Here is a 21,490-nt window from a genome sequence, read left to right as displayed (position 1 = left end):
CCACCTGTGTTTGCCTGTACCTCAGAGAAGTATATGCCTAACAGTAGGGGTCCCAGGACTAAGTCCTGTGGGACACCAGTTGTGACTGGTTAAGAGTTGGATCTGGAGGCTGCTAGTCTTACCATTGGCTTCTGTGTGTAAGCCTGTTGGCAACCCATCCTGTGATGTATGGGTTCCTGTACAAGCTGGTAAGTCTATCAATAATACCTGAGTGGGGAATGGTGTCAAAAGCCTTGGCGAGTTCCAGGTAGTATGTGTGAACCACCTCTTTTATCATCTGATGCCTTGGTGACTGGCTGTAAGATGTCAAACAGGTTCAGTAGGCATGATCTGCACTTGACCAAGCTGACCTGGGTTGGGTCAAGTGTTTGGAAGTTACCAATGTCTTTGTTAATGAGTGCCATAAGGATGCGCTCCATAGCTTCGCAGACCAGGCTAGTCAGGCTTATGGGGTGGTAGTTAGCATGGTCAGTTGTGTTTCCACCTTGGTGGAGAGGAATAACCATTGCTATGCACCATTGCATGGGCATGTAGCCTGTGTAGAGGCTGAGGTTGAAAAGCTTAATTAGGTGGGGGGTTAGTTTGTCTTGTAGTGTTTGCAAGACACAGTCTGGGACACCATCTGCCTCCAGTGACACTGTGTTTTGCCATTTCAGAGGGCTATTTCCACCTGTGTGTCTCTGATGTCTGGGATACTGTACTTTTTGGGTATCATTCTGGGCTCTTTAGGGGGTGAAGTTTTCATTGAATTTATCTGCAAGGATGTTGGCGATATCAGTAGGTTCAGTATACTTTGTGCTATATTGTACCGGCACAGTGCAAATCTGTGTGTTACCACTTAGATCCTTGACATAGCCAAAGAAGGCTTTGTGATTATCTTTTGATTCCTTGCCTATTTTCCTGTTGAAGTTAGCCTTGGATGATTTCATGAGTGACCTAAGTTTCTTACTAATATTGGTCATGGATGTCTGCCCTTCTTGGGATTTGCTGTTGTTCTGGACTGCTGTCCTACTTCTGTTGTATAGCCTGTTTATTACAGGGGTCCACCAGACTGGTGTCCTTGTCTTGGAGGAGCGAGTCTTGGTTTACCAGTGATGGCATGATCCATACATCCATCCTTGTAGGTGTTTATAGAGTGCATTTGTAAATCTTTCTGTATCTTGAGCAGTGTTTTCCCTTAGCGTGTGAGCTGTGAAACCTCCCACCTCAGTCCTTAGTAGTGTGAAGTTAGCTGTAGGAAAGGTTTTCACTGTGGTTTTCTTGGGTGGGGGAGATGGTTGGGTGTGGAAATCATCAGTGAATAGTTCTTGGTCAGATCTAACCAGTGACCGGTTTACCTCTGCTGTGGTGCACCTGTCACCCGTGTTGGTGATTACCACTTCTAGTACGTTTCCACCTCTGGTTAGGGAGTTTACCATCTGATACAGGACATTTGAGGTGATAAATTCCAGGAAGAGCTGGGTGTGGAAGTGAGTACTCCAGTAAGTTTCCCAGTTAATGTTAGGGTAGTTGAAATCGACCAATACCAGGGTGTTTGGTAGGACTGCCATGTTTTCCACTGTCTTTAGGTAGGAGGGTGATCTGTATAAGGCCACAGTTTGCATTGCAGTTGTGGCTGATGTTAGCTGCACATGGATGATCTCAGAGGTATCATGCTGTCCCACTAACCTGAAGGTGTAGGTATCCCTGATGAATATGGATAAACCCTCTCCATGTCTGTGTCAGTCCATATTCTGTGGCCGAAATGTGTGGTATGGGTTGTAGTCCGGTAGTGCTGATGTGCTCTCAGGAGCCTTAAAACAGGTTTCAGTTACTGCACAGATGTTGACATTGTCCATACTGACGAGCGCTGTGAGTGCATGTATTTTGTGATTACAACTCCTGGCATTGAGTAGCATAACTCTCATTGAATTTGCTATTGTGCTGTTTACGGAGGTGGGATTCACCTATGAGACTTGCCAAAAAAAGGCACCATAGGGATGCCAATAACCTTGGCCAGTAATCAAAAGCCTAAGGCTGACACATGCAAGTTGGTATGGTATTGTTGCATGCATGTTTCCCATCTGTGCTTGTTTCTCATCTTTCCTGTAGGTAACCTGCTGGTAAGCAATAGAAAGCCTTAAACTGATACAAGTCTTCTAGCTTCCAATATAGACTTTTGGAGTGATTAAGTATCAGTGTTCTGTATGTTCTTGCTGAGCTTAACTGATTTCTGACTACATAGTGATTTTTGACTGTATATTGTGATCTGAAAACTCTGTTTATTCACATATTATTTATGTGAATACCTGCACTTTAGGGGTTCACAGATAGGTAGTAGGCTATCTACCCAAGGGCATTTAGAAGCATAGTTACAGTGTGCTGGCTTTCTCCATACCATTGATGAAGTAACTGAGCCTCTGTCAAACATAGCCAATGAAGTGATTCCAGGCAGAGTTGCCAGAAGCTGTTGAAGACTGGGGTGACGGTGGGCGATAGGGGCACTTAGTGATCTAAAAAGGGCATGTTAATGTAAAAAATCAACACGATTCAATTTCCCCAACAGGTCTTGCAACTATAAAACTGGAGGGGCTCCCCTCCCCCTGGCTGTATGGTTCTGGGACACATGATCCCAGGGGTGTATATTCTGTTACCCATTCAAACATCAAGGTTTCTCTTGAAGTGTGTCAGTGAGGGGCTATGCCTAATGTAGTTGGGAATTTCATTTATCGTCTCCCATTTCATTTGCTATATTTTTATTTCAAAAGTAAGTGAAGCTCAGTCGGTTTGGGCGCCTCCACCCTTTGCTTTGCCTACCTTACACATTATCATCTAAATATGCAATAGGCTGAATCAATAGCAATGTCAATAGTGTAATGGTTACAGCATTTGCATAGTATATGTGCATTCGTGGTTCAAATCCAAATAAAGTCAGAGATGTTTTTCATGTAAAAAAGTATACCTTAACCACGGCTTGCATATTTAGGTAGTATTCTTCAGTATAATAAACACTTGAAACACCCATATAAACCCATGTGTGCCGGAGAGTAAAGTCAACAGAGATTGTAATGTTATGTAAGCACATAGTGAGATGTTGCTTCACTGAAATGTATATATCCTGAGTAGTTAGCAGATGTGGCTGTGTTTGCGTGCACAGGTTATGCGTTTTTAAATTTTATTTAACCGTGTTTAACTGCTGCTTTAATGTCACACAAACACTTTTAACCATGCTTACAACTGCTTAAATGAGCCTTATTCTGGATTAAAAATGCATATAGTGGAAATAGCTATCTTGTAGTGACATATTGTTGAGCAGTAGTAATGTTTGTAGTATTCTATTTGTGTACTGCTGTAGGTCACAAGGCAAACTCCTCATACACCACAAAGGATGATATATATGGGCTTGGGATTCACCAATTCTTTTCCAGCCACTGTCAGTGTCAGGGTTGGTCCAACAAGTATGTGCCATAACAGGGGATAGTATATATTAATGTATTGTAACAGTAGACATATGTATGGGTGTATTAGTGAGATGAACATGTCAAAGGTGGGCTTACTGTGCAAATATGATTTGCATTGAGGGATATTGTGCCAATATCTGTGTAATGTACAGTATTCTAGGCAGATCTGTATTCCATTTTACATAGCATTTCTGTTATGTTATGCAAACATTAGTTTTGTCTATTGGCAATTACAATACCCAATAACAGGATACATATGAGTTGTATTCATCTGACAGTTTAGCAGCATGATAGCAAAGAAAATTGGAAGAGTTAGGTAACTATCCATGCACATAAGACATGTAATATCCACCTCTCTAGTATCATTTGCAAGCAAAAACAGCTGTGCATGTGTACATGTTATGCAAATGTGTAGTGATCCTTGTTACAGGGCTGGGCCAAATGGCTATGTGCACACCTACATAGAGTGGATATTGAAAGTAGAGACACACTGGTTGAACTTTCAGGTTTGTGTAGCCTAACCTCTCATTGCCAACCTAACAGCCACTTGCAAATACTGTATGTAAGGTTGTGCACAGTACTGGTAATGAAACAAGTTGCATATCATCTTTAACTCCAGTGTAACATCTGCAGCAGGAGTGTAAGATGTAGTAGACCGCTGTCCATGTATAACAGCTGCTTCATAGGTGATGGCTTACACTAATCATATCCTGATCATGTTGATAGGGTCAGCAGAGTCTATTGATACTTGACTCTGGGGAGTGGGTGCCCATGCCCAACAGAGCTCATGGTTCTGGTGGATATGTGAGTATATACTCAGAAAAGGATACAGACCTGTTAACACTTGCATCATCTGTAATCAACTATCAGGATGTGATGTGCTCCTCAGATGAGGGTTGCTGCTAAAGGTAGCTACTATGTTTCTGTAATAACCAGTGTTGTCACATCCATAACACAAATATTTACTTGTGAGCATCACTGTCTAAAACATCATCATAAGCAATAAGTAAACTAAATACAGTACATGGTACTTGTAGTACTGAATGCTCATACAGGCATGTCCACTAGTCAGCTACTGGTGTTTACTAATGTCAGCTTCGTGTATGTGGCCATCCTGAGGGAGTGTAATCTCTATGCCACGTACACTGCCAAACCCACCTAACACCACATCCCACACATTGTCTGGGATGCAGCTACAGGGATAAGCTGGAAGGCAGTCCAGTCTACAGCCATGACTGAACTGGACAGTCATAAGGTGTAGGTTAACACATGCATCTCATCACCACACTCAACACATACCCTTACCAGAACACTGTAAGGACACCAACACATACCACCAGAAATCACACATATTCACAGAGGATTGTAAGTATCTGGCCAAGCAAAAGACCTCCCAAGCTGGAATAGACAGACAACAAAATACACAAACTGTATGACATAGTTTGCCAAACTGTGCCACACATCAGAACACGTGGCCAGAAACCTGCCCAACGGTACTCATTTGTGAATGCAAACTCTAGCATTATGTTACACACCAAGCTATACGAGGGCAAACATACTGTCAGCTGCCTGCCTGCCATGATTTGCCACATTACCTATACACTCAGACTACCTTTTGAACTATACACATGTCTCTGGCATATTCAATGTTGTTGTGCAGGACCTGTGATGCAGTAGCCTGGACTTCATGGAAACACACATATAGGAACTGTCAGGTCTTGTAGCCCATGCAGGTATGTCCCAAGGCCTGGGTAGCATTCTGCCATTGGCCAGAATGATACTGCAATACAGGGACAAAAGGATTTTATTCCACAATTGTCTAATGTACTGGTGTAATTCAAAGGATATCCAGTATCTCTCTGCCTGGGATAACATGGTTGACAGGCCATGATGCTTTGCCAGACAGAGCCTGCACCTGTCACCCCTTGGAATATGGATACTGGCTAGGGCTCATGCTTCCCCTATAGTACCTTCATCTTGCAAAGTTCAAGTGACATTCTACTGCTGTAACAGGGACAGCCAAGCAATAAACTGCAGGTCTCATTACCCAGTGATACATTTCAGAAACTCAATATGGCCTCACTTACGTCAATCCTTAACATGGAGAACATATCTGTGCAGTGACTGAGATATGGTTCAACACTCTGGAGAGCACCCCTGCATGACCATGTTATAACACATACCTCACCTCTTGGCCATTATCCTTTATTGGAACACACAGGCCACAGGTGTGTCCATATTTCTGAAGGATATGTACACCCCCATGCTAGTTGCACTTGCATAACTTCAGATGCATTATGCTGAGCAACTACCTTTGTGCCAAATTGGAATCCAAATTGCACCTTGCGACAGATCACCCACTATGCCTCAGAATTCCCAACTGTCATATTGTGCTGCAATGGGGAATATTAGGTTTGAGGCAGAAAACCATAATAATGGCTACTCTCAACTATCCCATTATGAACTGAGAAGACTCCTCATGTACCAACACCTGTGCTCAATGCATGTTGGATTTCATTAACCCCAATGACCTGGATCACCATAGTCACACAAACAGGGCTAACAGTATGCTACACATAGTCAGTCTCCAAAGCCAATGTTATGCTTCTTAAGAGTGAAGTGGTGACTGTCATGGCACCCATGTAGATGGACAATGCATGTGCAAATTCTGAATCCTACACAAATGCACTTTAAGCACTCACATAAGTGCTGTGATTGTGCCATTGAAACAGAACCAAGATTCAACCAAACACAAACAGGAAGGCAAACTGGTGGTATACTGCCTTAAACTGTACCATAGAATGTAGTAACTGTTGCAAGAGTGAACACACATGAGTGGAGGTGATCCCTGATCTGCCTTAGTAAGATGCAGATACACCATATAAAACCACACAAAGCTACTGTGAAACTAATCAGCCACATATTATGAGGCCAACCTCAGAGCATTCTGTAGTTGTGTCATGAATCGTAATGGCAACAACAAGACCTGCAGTGCTTCACAGCACTATGGCTTGAGAAGTACTGCACCTACAGAAATAGCACTTGTTCATCCAGATAGGGTCTTGGATAATCTAAACCCACTCTCACCCCCCCAACAGGTACACATATTTATATATCCATGTACACTACAGAGCCCCTGTAATAACAACTATGCAGGTACAAGCTGCACTCTCTAAAGCCATACATACAGCTTGCATGGGACCTGTCAACATCCCAGGGTGTATTTTACAAACATTTCAGAACAATTTGCTCTCCACATACACCATGTTCAATCATAGTTTCATGTCAGGCTGTGTACACACTGAATGGTGCAAAGCAACAGTTATCACACCCCACAAAGGGGGGGACACCACTGATAATGGGACATAGTGCACTACTACCCTGCTGAGTCTGGTCTGTAAGGCCATGAACCTTGATCAACTTATTTGATGTCAGTACAGATGTAGATGACAGTAAGGTTGATTCACACAGCATATCATGACCTTGCCAGGTCTTAGGACACCATCACCCATACTGTGTTCTAGCTACACTCAGTAAACTAGGTGTATATTCCTATGTCATAGGATTGGTTGGCAACTGGACTGCTGGCAGAACCAACACTATAGAAGGTGTCTGACTAATATACGCACATCAAACCAGTGCCAGCTACAGTAATACAGGGTTAATTCTGGGTACTCCCCCTAATACAGAAGGCATCTGCCTATTGAAGTTTGAAAATGACCATGAGCTAGGAGCAATAGTTGACTCAATGAGTGCTGCAGGCAACATACAGAAGGGCCTTTGTGGGGCAGATGTGTGGTGTGTGATGTATGGCCACAATCTGACAGCTAAGTATTGCATTATCATCCCCTATTTTAAAAACCCTGTACCCATGAACTACCACCTAGGCAGCAGTCAACATAATGGAAACTGTGTGTGTATGGGATGCAGCTGGATAGTAGTCTTTCCTTTGATAGTCACTTCACCACACCAGTCAGGTAGTCGTAAGTGGCAGCCCTAATCATGTCAGGGTGCCATCCATGAATATAGAGATCATTGTTCAGCCATACTCAACACTCAAGTGACCCATAATAGATCACATTTTTCCTTTAAGGGTTATTAGCCATGTTCAGATGGCCTACTCCGGCCTCCCCAAATCCTAGCTCCACTATGTAACATGATGCCGACCCTGAATAAAGCCATGTCCAACCCAGAGATGTTGGACATGCTACACTTACACATCCTGATTTCAAACAAACACATACTTCATGGACATCCACCTTTCTAGTATAAGGATCATAACATGCCTGACAGATCCCTTTCCCATCCACTTTACATACTCCTGTCATACTATGCATCCCTGTCCAGCAAAGCTGCGCATTGCCCCTCTTTGAGACATGGTGTGATGACCGCATGGCAAATACATCAGTAACCCTGTGGATCAGTTCTGTGGCACTGCTTGAACTGGCCACTGAAAGTTACCTGTCTGTTGGCTACAGCTAGGTAACCTTTCAGCCTAGGCTCATAAATGACCCAGGGCATATAGCCTACTAGTTCACTATGACCATGCATGCTATAGTTGATAGGCAACCCTGCAAATACCATCAAGCTAGCCATTGTCCCATGTGTTTCACATGTGTAATGCAGGTAACCCATGGCACAATGCTATACTGCTGTACAGTGCCATATAGAAGTATATGGCAAAACACATACATGTAAAACTTTCCATGAGCAAGTCTGCAGGGTCACAAGTCATGTCCCTTAGGGCTGTGTATGACTATATATGCAACATATACACAGCATTAAGGTCTCTTGCATTAATGTGAACACATTCAGGCATGTGCTGATAGGTAAATACACCAGTACAGGCAAACAGACATGTCCACATCAAGAGAACATCCACATGGAGTATGAGCAATGTCATCACTTGACACACACACATATGGTGATAACATCAAATCATCAGTAAGTGTCAAATGTGTGTGAGTTAAACATGTCAGTGGTTTTAGTGTCATGCAGATTTGCAAAGGCATATTTGTAATTATAATAAATGTGATACACATGTATGTGCAGCTGTACGTCTGTACTTCTCTGTGAGTTACTGTAACCTGTCTCCATCATTATGTCTTCCAGGTATGCTGTGTGCCAGGCAGCCACCATACACCCACTTGGAGGATGAGGTCCTCATTCCATACCTCCTTGACAACCATGAAACAGTCTTCAGCCATGTGCCACAAGATGCACAGCAGCGGGATGTCCAGTGGGAGGAACTTCGCAGGAGGGTAAATGATGTTGGAGGCCACAATCGCACCTATCAGCAGGTGCACCAACACTGCACCGACCTCATTAGATGGGTGAAACAGCATGCAAATGCAATCGCCGGGGAACAAGCTGCAACAGGTGGGGGGGCACTCACCCAGCCCCCACTCACACTTACCGAGGAGCTACTGGCCAACCTGGGGACACTTGCAGAACTCCATTCACAAGCTTTAGCTGGTATTGTGGAGGTGGGTGTCTCACAACCACTGAACCAGGAGTTGCCTGGTAAGTCACTACTGCACATAGAACACAACTATATTTCATATAGTTACATATGTTACTGTACAATATTTAACAAAACATCATATGCAAGGCATGCATGCAGCCATGCCACATAGTATATTTTGCTACTCTATGTATGCACAGATATGCATACTCCATAGTATAGTCTATTGTACTGGCTTATGTGCTAACATGCACATTGCACCCTGTAGCTATCACACAGATGTGGATAATGATCTTACTGCTGTGACACTCCTATTTAGGTACCACTGGCATTTTGCAGTGACTGCAGCCTGTTGCAGGTAAGATTGTTATTATTTATCAGGCTTGATAATGCACAGATCATATTAATTGCATGCTATCTGCCATGTGGCAATTTAACACACGTACATATAATGTATGGTGGTCCTGTAAATATATACAGGTCAGACCTGCAATGCATCTCAGTGGTTACCCATGTTGAATAATTGAAGACTATATGAAACACCTACACTAAACCTTACAAACTGTCATTGCCAGATGTGTGGACAGCTGTAAATACAATGGTGGAGGTGTGGTTCACTGTAGGGACATGTACTACAGATCAGCATTACACATGTGGGGAATACAAACATTACTATGCAGAGAGGATATGTGTGCACACACTCTAAATGTTTTGGACCTGGAGTATGTCCAGACCACAGGATTCACCCTTGGTGAATTATACCCTTGCTTTGAATGTCACACAATGTCATGTGCTATCTGACATGTCCATGACATTTTGTGGGCTGACTGCAACACTGGTTAACTATCCTGCAAACATGATATCTCACCTCCCAAACATACCACCCTTTGTCCGCATGTCCCTGTCCTCAGTGGAGCATATGACATCTACGAGTGTATGTCATATGGGACAACACTGACATGTGAAATAGATGTCCATCACAACCATTGGACAAAACATGTTTACACATGGCCATGGAGTATGGCCAGAGACATGAAGCACCACACACAGTAGAAGGGATGTACATGTGTCTACACCCTGTTGTACATTGGCTCGATGCAATACAACTATGGCCTTTGTGTAATGGTGATATTGCAGCTGTGACACACTAAACATCATACAGGTCTGTGCACAGCTTGTGTAGGCATGACATCAAACAGCCACATAACATGTCTTGAACATCTTGAGTGTGTCACAACTTGAAAGCTTTCACCTATACAGTATCCAAATGCATACACGTGTTGCACAACATGCACATTCAACCACATCAGACCACAGATACAGTACATTCACCTTGCTGGTGTCAGACATCACTGTCATGCTTGCTCCTCATGTGTGTGAGGTACACAGATGGCATGTGGGACATGGAGTACTGCTAAGTTAGCCATGTCTGGGCATAGTTGCCAGGTGTCAGCAATATGGTTGCAGATGTGCAGGGGTGTCATCTGTATATCCTTCAGTGACGTGTGTCACACATTCCACATTAGGGTTTAGTGTGTATATACCTCAGTGACATGGGTCATATTCCACATTAGATATGTATTGTATCTGAACACAGTCATGGCGATGAACTGTGTCTATAACTCACACTGTATAGCAATAGTGAAGCCACATGATGCCCTGCAATGGCTATGCACATCAGCTCAATGTGCAGTATGTCACTGTATATCTGTAGGGCGGACTGACAACATTGCGTCAGCTGAAGTTCCATGTTAGTATAACACGTCCCTGCATTGGGACACCATTACCTCACTGTATATTTGAAAGGACACCATTGTGTTAAACATGTATGCATGTCATTCAACACATCAGCTGAAGACATGTCATACTACATGTGAGTGGCAAGGTCATATGCCACACATCAGGCTGGTGTACTGTTAATCTGTGCTGGTCTGTGGCACCATTGCAAAGTAGGGACAGCCATGTCAAACATATGTGTACAGCCGCATGCACATTGTCTGTAGACTCAGCTCAGGGGTAAGCAGAATAATGTTGAACAGACATGCACTGCTTTGGGGGAGATATGCAAGCTAGGGCTCAGGAAAACATAGTATTCACTCAATATACCCTTCTGCTCATGTCCTCCTCACACATAGGGGCAGTGGCCAAAACTAAGCATCAGTGGAAGATGTACACAGGTCAGCAATGGTCTGTTAAAATGTGGGGTATGTTGCACAAAACATGGCAGTGTGGTGCAATGGTGCATTGTGCATGCATTGTGTTGCAGGTTTGGGGTATAACCTACTAACACAAATGGTGCAACACAGGGATGTATGCTAACTACTACTATAATTGTGTAAGGTGGATGCCTTCTGCTATAACACATGCATGCTGTTGTGTGCAACTCAGGAATGTATGATAACTACCACTATAATTGTCTAAGCTGAATGCCTTCTGCCATATCACATGCATGTTACATGCCGTTGGGTGCCATATCATGTATGTCTATCTGTGTCTGTGTCTGTCTGTGTGTCTGTGTGTGTGTGTCTGTCTGTGTGTCTGTATAACTTTTAATGTACAGTTCTTGTCTGCCCCTCATAGGTGTTGATGTAGGTGCGTTGCCCTTCTGCGGTCTGCCTGATGTTAGTGTCCCCACAGATTCCGATAGTGATGATGAACGTATGATTGAGGCACAGGCAGCATTGTCAGGGGCTGAATCTGTGTCATTGGTTGCCATTCCACCTGTATCCCCCTCATCCCCGTACACACTTCTCATGCCTACACATACCCCATCACCAGTGGACATAGTGGAAGGACAGTTGGCGGGTGGTAGCATGGAACAGGAATGTGTGGAGACTATGGAAGGTGTGCCTGCACACCATGATCCCAGCCAACTGACTGGTGATGTCCCACACAGGCATGTACCCAGGGCTGCTCGTATGTGGACTTCTGGCCAACATGCCCCTGCAAGACAGAGTACATCAGCTGGTGTCACCAAAAGCATGTTTCAGGCTGTAATGGAGGCACAGGCACATGCTGAATGGCACAACAGAGAAGGTCTGAGGCTTCAGAGGGCTGCTGTCCATTCTTTAACTGACAACATTCAGGCAATTGCAAATGCTCACCATCATCTTGCAGATGTTTTGGACTGACGATTGGGTGACATGGTGGGAGTCCTTGACCATGGCATGTCACTCCTTGTGCGTGGAATGTCTGTGCTGGAACATCTGGTGGGAGTGAGGCATCGGGCATGTGGACGTAGGCCAGCTACATCACCTGTTGAAGGTCTACGTGAACATGCTATTTCACATGCCCACTCCCATAGTGGCAGTAGCAGCAGCAGTGCAGCTGGTGCTGTGCTGTCCACACCAGGACACAGCAGGCCATGTGCCCGTGGTCCTGGACAGTCCCTACATGGACTTGGTTCCAGTGGACATGTGTCATCAGGCAGAACCCAATCTGGACCTCTGCCTGGTAGTGCCCATGCAACCCCTGGCAGGTGCAGGTCACGTGGCCAGGGCCGGACACCGTGAACTGTAAAACCTGCCCTGTGCAGTCTGCAGCTGTCAATAATACCCCTGTGTAGGCCAGCCACATGTCAGACCTCTGTGCATACATACACACACACACACACACACACACACACACACACACACACACACACACACACACACACACACCAGAAACAAATGTAGGGCACCTCAATACACATATGCATAACATCCACACATGCCCAATGCAATCAAAGGCCCTAACCCACACACATGATGCCATCCAGTGGTGCAGCCTAGGCCTCTGGCAAACATTATCACCCTGTGCATATAATGATACCTGTGCCGCATCCCTGTCATCCAGGGACATGCACACATTGTCTGATGCACAGGGTGAACTAGGAAGACAATTGTAGATTACCATTGTTGAGTAGTGTTGACAGGCAGCAGACATACCATGTACTACAGTTTTAGAATGCATTTTGTACTTTTGACAGTATGTATCATGTGTAACAACAGTAACTGCATGTTGATCTTGATGTTCTGTCTTCCCCTTTCAGGTGTAATTGCATGTGCCAGAGGATGTCAATGTTTGCAATTAGTGTCCCATATGTAAATGTAGACTACTCACAGGTCTGTATGACAATATATGCATGCACTTTCTAGTTCCACATCCCAGTTATAATCTCCCAAGTTTCAAACATGTTTACTGATCTAATGTTCCAAGAGTATGATAGCTGTGTAGTAAGCTACTATGACCAGAGCCGTCACATCCATAGTGGGTGACATCACGTGTATAGTTACCTGGAGTGGGGAGGAGGTAAAAGAGTGGTTTAGCAGATGATATCTAGTAATCTACTGTGGCTAGATCTGTCACATCCATAGTGGGTGACATCACATGTATAGTTACGTGGAGCGGGGAGGAGGTAAAAGAGTGGTTTAGCAGATGACAAGGGTAAAGGCCAGTGGAAAAAGTGGTTTCTCATTGGGAAGCAGTAATACCCACTTTCATGACAGGATGCAAACACACACTCAGGGATTCACAGACACAGTAACACACCCACAGTTTCCAGTGTTGGGATGAGAACCCCTGCCTATGTGCAAATCATCATTATAGTACTACGCAATTACAAGACGCACCACATAGATTACACATGTACAGGTAGTCAGAATGACCTAAGATCGAGGACATCAACAGGGATACTAGATTGCGGTGAGTGTATGTGGGGAGGGGGGGTTCATCAGTAGGCTATGTAACAACAAGCCTCACTCCAGGGCGTACATGTTTACAGGCGGTTAGGATGCCTTTCTAAGATTGATGACATCAACAGGGATTACACTGAGTGGATGGGGGGAGGTGGGTCTTATCATTTAACTATGGTAAAATACAGCCTCACTCCAGGGACCAGACAGCCATACATACATACATATACACACACACACACACACACACACACACACACACACACACACACACACACACACACACACACACACACACACACACACACTGTGGCATTCACAAAGATATAAACCTATGTCACACACATACAGACACTTGACATGTGTGAGATTCAAAACCTTGTCTATGTCTTGCTTTCTACACTTCACTTTGTACAAATGTCTACAACAGTGTACAGGAGAGTGAAAAACATTTGGGATGTATTCCCCACCACATGTGACATATATGGATGCACACACACACACACACACACACACACACACACACACACACACACACACACATGCCAGTACTGTGAATCAAACACCTGCCTATCTCATGATAGGTATTACAGAGTTACAGCACTATTGCATGTGCTACAAAGCATACTGACTCTTTCCTTTGCCAACTGTGCTGATATATGCACAATATATGCACAGCGGAGGTTTCACTGTTACAGGTGTCAAGAGGTTTGCCTTCAGTGTCACCCTTACTGCATTCTATGTTGTGTGTCTTCCTCTTCAATTAACAAAACCATAGCTTAGCAGTTACACAGGTTATTGTAGGAATGGTTGTAACACACCTGTGAGCTGTCCTCAGTAATCATTCATCTGCAAAGTAGCCCCACCACTTAGTAGTTATGTCCAAACATCTGTCCATACCTAAAGTACAGCTTACTGTACTTTGAGCATATCACCATATACAGTTGGCAATGTTGAGACTGCATTGCAACTGCATGATGTACTAAGACAACAGTCACCTTCAAACATCAGACACTGCACACGCATGGAATCTAAACACACATCAGTACATGTACACATATGCAGTCTCCATCAGTAAGTGGACTAGCAGGTCAAGAGGATACATTCCACACCTTTCCCACACCATGTGTGAAACCTAGCTGAGCATTACACCATACTGGATGTTGTATTAATGTACTGGTAGGACGCACAACCACCTTCACTGAGTAGTTAAGTGTACATTTGCCACACACACCTCATGAGTACTTGAACAGTGCCAGCAATGTGCTCTGTTTGAGCTAGGCATTACACTTATTCAAGCATGTGCGTGGTCTGTGGCTTGTAAACATCCCACCCCAGCATGTTCTGTCTATTGAGATAATAAGGTTAATGTCCAGACAGCACACAGCATGCATGGCTTGCAATTGTTGACATGGGGTATATGTAGAAGCTGTGGGCACACATGGCTGTACATGTCATGGACATATCACCTGTAACTACTCAGGAACATACAGAGCATAGCTGTATTTCCCTGAGTCTGTCAATAGAGGCCATGTGTGTAGGTCCTATAATCCTGTTAGTTGGGTATGTTTGTAGGCATTGCATTTGGTGGACATGTCTAATGATATACATGCCACATGGATTGTTGTATGCTATGATAGGTGTCATGGGTGACCAGTAGGGGGAATACTACCTCTGTCAACATAGATATCAAACCTTATGTACTGTTAGGTCCATAGCTGCTGAATGCTATCTTTCATGTGCATGTGTGTAATGATTGTAGCCACCTGTATGTACAAAGGACAACAACAGCTATGGTATTTTTATTTATGTTGTATGAGTGTGGGATGTACATATCCAGGGCAGGTACATCTAGGTCATATCCAACCATGATGGCGTTGTTTACTTGTATACAGCAACAGTCAACTGTGTTAATGCTGACAACATCCGAGGAACCCTGGTATGTGTACAACTGACCTGGTTAAAAACAGTGGTATTATTGCATTGCATAACACATTATACAACTGTGTCAGTACATGGGTACTTTGCACAGTTGATGTAGGGCTAGGTACAGTCCACCAGTCAAAGTTTATTTGATGTTGTACCATAATATTTCATACCAAATTTATGGATGTCTGTTGGTTGTCTGAGGACATGGTGGTGGATGTATATGAGGATACAACCTAGAATGAGCTTTTGCCACTGTCCCCTGTACCTGACTCATCTGTGATGAATTATGTTGGAGTAGTGGTCTTTACTTGTGAGTAGCCTTTATGAATATGTGGACACCACCACCTGGAGTGGTCCATACCAGTGTTATGGCCCACATGTCTGGATCTGAGTTATATGATGGTAGTGCTATTATGCACTACAGAACCTTCAGCCAGGTGTTCCTCACTGCACAGATGTCAGTATTCCCTACTGTAGGTTCTACATTGAGCAAATGGATTACAAAAGCCACACATCTAGTACTGGTTAGCATAAGCATCCAGTGCAATTGTCTTATAGGTGTCAGGGTGTTGCTTCTGTGTTTAAGGCATTTGCCTTGGAATGGCACTATATGGGTAAATGTGACCTAGGTATTATCCACACTCCCTTGAATCATGGATGCATGTGATCTGTGACAAAGGCTTGTCTTCTTTCAGTCATGTCATCCCGGATTGACAGACACTGGACAACCTCATAATTACAGCACATTGTTTTGGTCAAGCAGTTGCCACTCATACCATGACATCACTGTGAGTGGCAGTATTGTGCTTGGTATCAAATGCTACATCTAAGGTGACGGACAGCAGCAGATGTTGTGTAGATGACCAATGTCAGATACACTTAGTGGAGCGGTCCTGCTAATAATGACAACTACTAACACAGCCGGGAGAGGTCATCTTAACACCTGCACCGCAGTACCATTAGACAATGGGGCTCACATATTATGCTTGCACATACCACTGTTCCAAGTATAATGCCACTGTCCACAACCTGATATCAATGTATGTCTTTCAGGACAGCAATGTGTGTGACACATGCTGTACTTTGCATCCATCTGTGTGTCCCACTTAAGCAATTGTCTGTCACTTCCACACATGCATGATTGTGTATATTACACAAATACATGGCAGTACTTCATGTACATGTATGCAGGTGTATCACACAGCACAGACACATATATATTATTTATGGGCCACATACAGGTATCTGGTAGTAAACCTGTATGATGTGCATATATACTGACAGTTAAGATGTACATAGCTGTAAACCTGTGTATTTACAATAGGAGTCCATTACAAAGTGTTCTGCACATCTAAGTATATAAGCATGCACACTGTGGCCTTCTGTGGTTAGAATCAGAGTGCATCCCAAACAGCCCTGTGCTACTAAGTGTATGAGCGTACCCACTGCCACCTTGTGTAATTTGAGTCAGTGCATCCAAAAAAGCCCTTTGTTTCTAAGTGTATGAGCATGCCCAGTATAACTTTATGTAGTTGGAGTCAGAGTGCATCCCAAATGGCCCTGTGCTACTAAGTGTATGAGCATGCCCACTGTCACCTTGTGTAATTGGAGTCAATACATCTAAACAAGTCCTGTGATTCTATGTGTATGAGCATGACCACTGTAACCCTGTATAGTGATAGTAGTTGTCCATTCCTCAGATGGATATATTCCAGTTCAGGGCTTGTTGTGCTACAACTAAACCTCTCAGGCCTACCTATGTTTTACCTGCAGATGATGTGTCTTGTTTGTGCATACAGGATGTAATGGACTCATTCTTTAAACACACAGGTTTACAGCTATGTACATCTTAACTGTCAGTATATATGCACATCATACAGGTTTACTACCAGATACCTGTATGTGGCCCATAAATAATATATCTGTGTCTGTGCTGTGTGATACACCTGCATACATGTACATGAAGTACTGCCATATATTTGTGTAGTATACACACTCATGCATGTGTGGAAGTGACAGACAATTGCTTAAGTGGGACACACAGATGGATGCAAAGTACAGCATGTGTCACACACATTGCTGTCCTGAAAGACATACATTGATATCAGGTTGTGGACAGTGGCATTATACTTGGAACAGTGGTATGTGCAACTGTCAGTATCCCTGTTGATGTCCTTGATCTTAGAAGGGTATTCTGACTGCCTTGAAATGTGTAATTTCTATGTCGCATCTTGTAAATGCGTAGTATTGTAATAGTGATCTGTAGATAGGCAGGAGTTCTGATCCCACAACTGGCAACTGTGTGTGTGTATGTGTGTGTGTCAGCAAATACTTGATTGTGTGTGTGTGTGTGTGTGTGTGTGTGTGTGTGTGTGTGTGTGTGTGTGTGTGTGTGTGTGTGTGTGTGCGTGTGTGTGTGTGTATGTGTGTGTGTGTATTTGTGTCTGCATACTGTCATGAGAGTGGGTTTTACTGCTTTCCAAAGATAAACAACCTTTCCACTGGCCTTTATCCTTGTCATCTGCTAAACCAGCCTTTCCCCCACTACAAGTAATCAGTCCTGTGATGTCACACAGTGCAGAAGCAGAATCAGATTAAGTGTAATTGTATGGGTTCTGTGGCACATACCCCAACTGCATACCACTCTACTAGCTACCTTTACATAGGCAAGACTTGTTAGCACAATACTGGCAAGTGTGCATGTGTTTGTGTGTGTGTGACTACCCTGTAGCCAGGCATACACATGTGTTATGTCTTTTAACATGCTGCACACCTTGATAGTCATCTGTGGTGAGTGGAGTCTACAAATTATTACATAGTTAGGAATAGAAAAGAATAGACAGTCAAGAATGACAACTGTTGGGTATGTTATTTTCCTGTGCCACTGCTCTGTTATTTTCCTGTGCCACTGTTGAGCAGTGACACAGAAGTGGTCCCCGGGGTGTATTTCCATACCCATCATTCCCCCACCCAAACTCCACATTCCCCGGAGTGTATTTCCTTAGCCATCATTCCCCACCCCAAACTACACATACACAACAACAATCCCTTCTTTGGTGAACTGATTAAGATTTAATTGTTATAATACAAGAGTTGCCTCTGTTTTGTGTACATGTCAATTCCTTTGGAACCCTTCTGTGTCACAAAGGGTGTTCAGACATGTTTATATATATATGGCTGTAGGTGTGTCTGTGTACATGCATATATATATATATATATATATATATATATATATATATATATATATATATATATATATATATATATATACATATGTGTGTGTGTGTGTGTGTGTGTTTGTGCATATATGTATTTAGTATTTAATTATAACAGTTGTACATATGTAGACTAGTCTATGTTGTTTCATAGAGCACAGTACATTCAAGGGTACTGTGCATATGTACACAAAGTGACTGTCCCATTTGTTTTCAGTACTGTGGAATACCTGTAGTAAAATGTGTATTATAAAAACCATGAAACATGTATACAACCCAGATGTCTTAGTGGTAAGTCCAGTGATCATGGTGTGCATAGTTCAAGATTCAAGGCCTGCAAGGGTTGTTGATAATGGCATTTAGGACTGAATAAGGTAGGTGAGAATGTGTTTTTTGTGACAGTAAGCAACGGGTACACACAGTTAAAAGACATGTACAACTCGCAGTACACTTGAAATGCCCTTCTTTGGTAATCCTGCTGATGTCATTCATTGTGACATACCTTTGAGGAAAAAGTACTTCAGTAATGTCTGTGGTGTGTACTATAACTGTGCACTGCTGTAGTGTAAGGAACTAGTGAGATAGAGGTTTAAATGTCAGCTATGACAGGTGTGTGTGTGATTTGTATCCTCTGTAGTGGTAGTTGTAAGTGTGTGACACCTGTGGCCAATGTGGAGGGAGTTTTGCATATATTTTATGTTGGCCGTACTCTATATCACAGTGTCAACCATACAGGGATAACAGATGTACCTTAGCTTTGAGGATGAGGTGCAAAGCTATACCTATACATGTGACATCAAGGCCAGCCAATCACAGTTAGCAACTCCACTATTACCCAGAGCACACACTCACCCATGTGTCATACGCACACACATGCCTAGGCAACAGCCAATATGTGGGTAGTACACTGCATATTGGCCACTAATAGTAACTATGCAGTGATAGCAGTTGGCTACAGAGGGCATGTCACCCTGGCCATCTGTCCAATATGCATGTACATGCACACAGTGCACCTCCACCATGTTCCCCAATGGACACCTGCACCACCTATGGTGCCTTCACATGTGACTCACAATGGACATACCATACCTGACAACATGCTTACAACCACTTTACAGTGCCTTAATCACTCTGTATCCATCGGCCCTTGTTCTGCCTAGCAACAAAATAAACAACCTCTGCTAGGCTTGAACCAAGGACCATACACATCATAGCCTAAGTGATTTCCCTCTAAACCACCTCTGATATGCTTAACCCTGCTGTATTCACAAACATATCATCCGGCCCAGTCATTCAACAGAACAGAGTATGTATTCTCACATGCAGATTATGTGTGTGTGAAAATATATTAATGTCTACACATATACAAATGTATGTATGTAGGTATAGGGAGAGAGAGAGAGAGTGAGAGGGAGAGAGGGAGATATATATAGATAGCTATATATATATATATATATATATATATATATATATATATATATATATATATCCACATATGTGTAAGCAGATATTTATATCTATATAGGTATATACGGGCATACATCTGTAGATAAGGTGGGAACATAGCAGAAACATATATGTCCATATGTACCATGAATGGGGTTGACAGGCACAAACAACATACGTCATGCATGAATAGGTATTCCCCTCCACAGCAAAACAGGTCTGACCTGCAATACACTACCAACTTTTGCAGATCCCATAACCAGGACCTTACACAACAAGGCCACAAGATGTTAACAGTACCACATCCCACCTCTATGATGTCAGGCTGGTATCAGTAACATATCATGCAGTACAGTCAGGCTCATAATGACTCCCAATTTGCAGACATCTGTTATCTTTGTTAGCCAGAGTCCCGTACTGTTGGCCTGTACTACAAAGATGTAGAATTGAAACAGTGGTCCCAGGACTGAACCCTGAGGTACTCCACCTGTCACTTGTCTGGGGATGGATTTGGTGACAGTTACACCTACAGTTTGGATTCTGTCCGTAAGCCCTGTGGAAAACCATTGAGTGGCATAGGGATGTATGGCCGGATTACTGTGTTCATCTATGTTTCCAGACTGGTGTATGGTATAGAAGGGCTTGGCGAGGTCCACATAGGCATTGTGGACTGCCTTACCCTCATCAACAGCTATGCAGACTGAGTCAAAGCAGACAATCCATTTCAAGAGGCATGACTGGCCCTCCATGAACCCAGTCTGTGTGGGGTCCAGTGTTTGATGGTTGCCAATGTCTGTGTTCCAAACTTCCCTGATAATGCATTCCATGGCCATGCAGATCAGGCTCATCACACCAATGTGACAGTAGGTCCAGGGATCCAAGGTGGATCTCCCCTTGTGGAGTGGCATAACTGCAGCTGTGTGCCTCTCAGTGGGCACCAGGACTGTTGCAAGGTTATGATTACACATGACAGTTTGGTCCCATGGATGATGTATTCTTAGCTGTGGATAGTGCGGTTTCCGCCCATGTGGCCATGATTACTGGCCAATGGAACTCTGTTCATATTGATGTTGGCCCTTTTGTGGGTGAGAGGGGGTGACTGTGGCATTAAACCAATCCACCAGGATATTGGCACAATCCATGGGAGCAATCCGTGGGAGCAATCTATGCAATGCCATATTGTCGTAGCTCAGATCATGTCTCAGCATTGCCTGTTAGATTCAGGACATAACTATAGAATGGTGTGTGGTTGTCTGTGGAATCGGTGGTGATGTTAGTTACATAACCAGCTTTGGAGGATTCCATGGGGGATCTCATCATCTT

The sequence above is a fragment of the Protopterus annectens genome, chromosome 10.part0 (assembly GCF_019279795.1).
Source record: "Protopterus annectens isolate FY-2018-M chromosome 10.part0, PAN1.0, whole genome shotgun sequence".
Taxonomy (NCBI): domain Eukaryota; kingdom Metazoa; phylum Chordata; order Ceratodontiformes; family Protopteridae; genus Protopterus; species Protopterus annectens.
Note: the sequence above shows the minus strand (reverse complement) of the source record.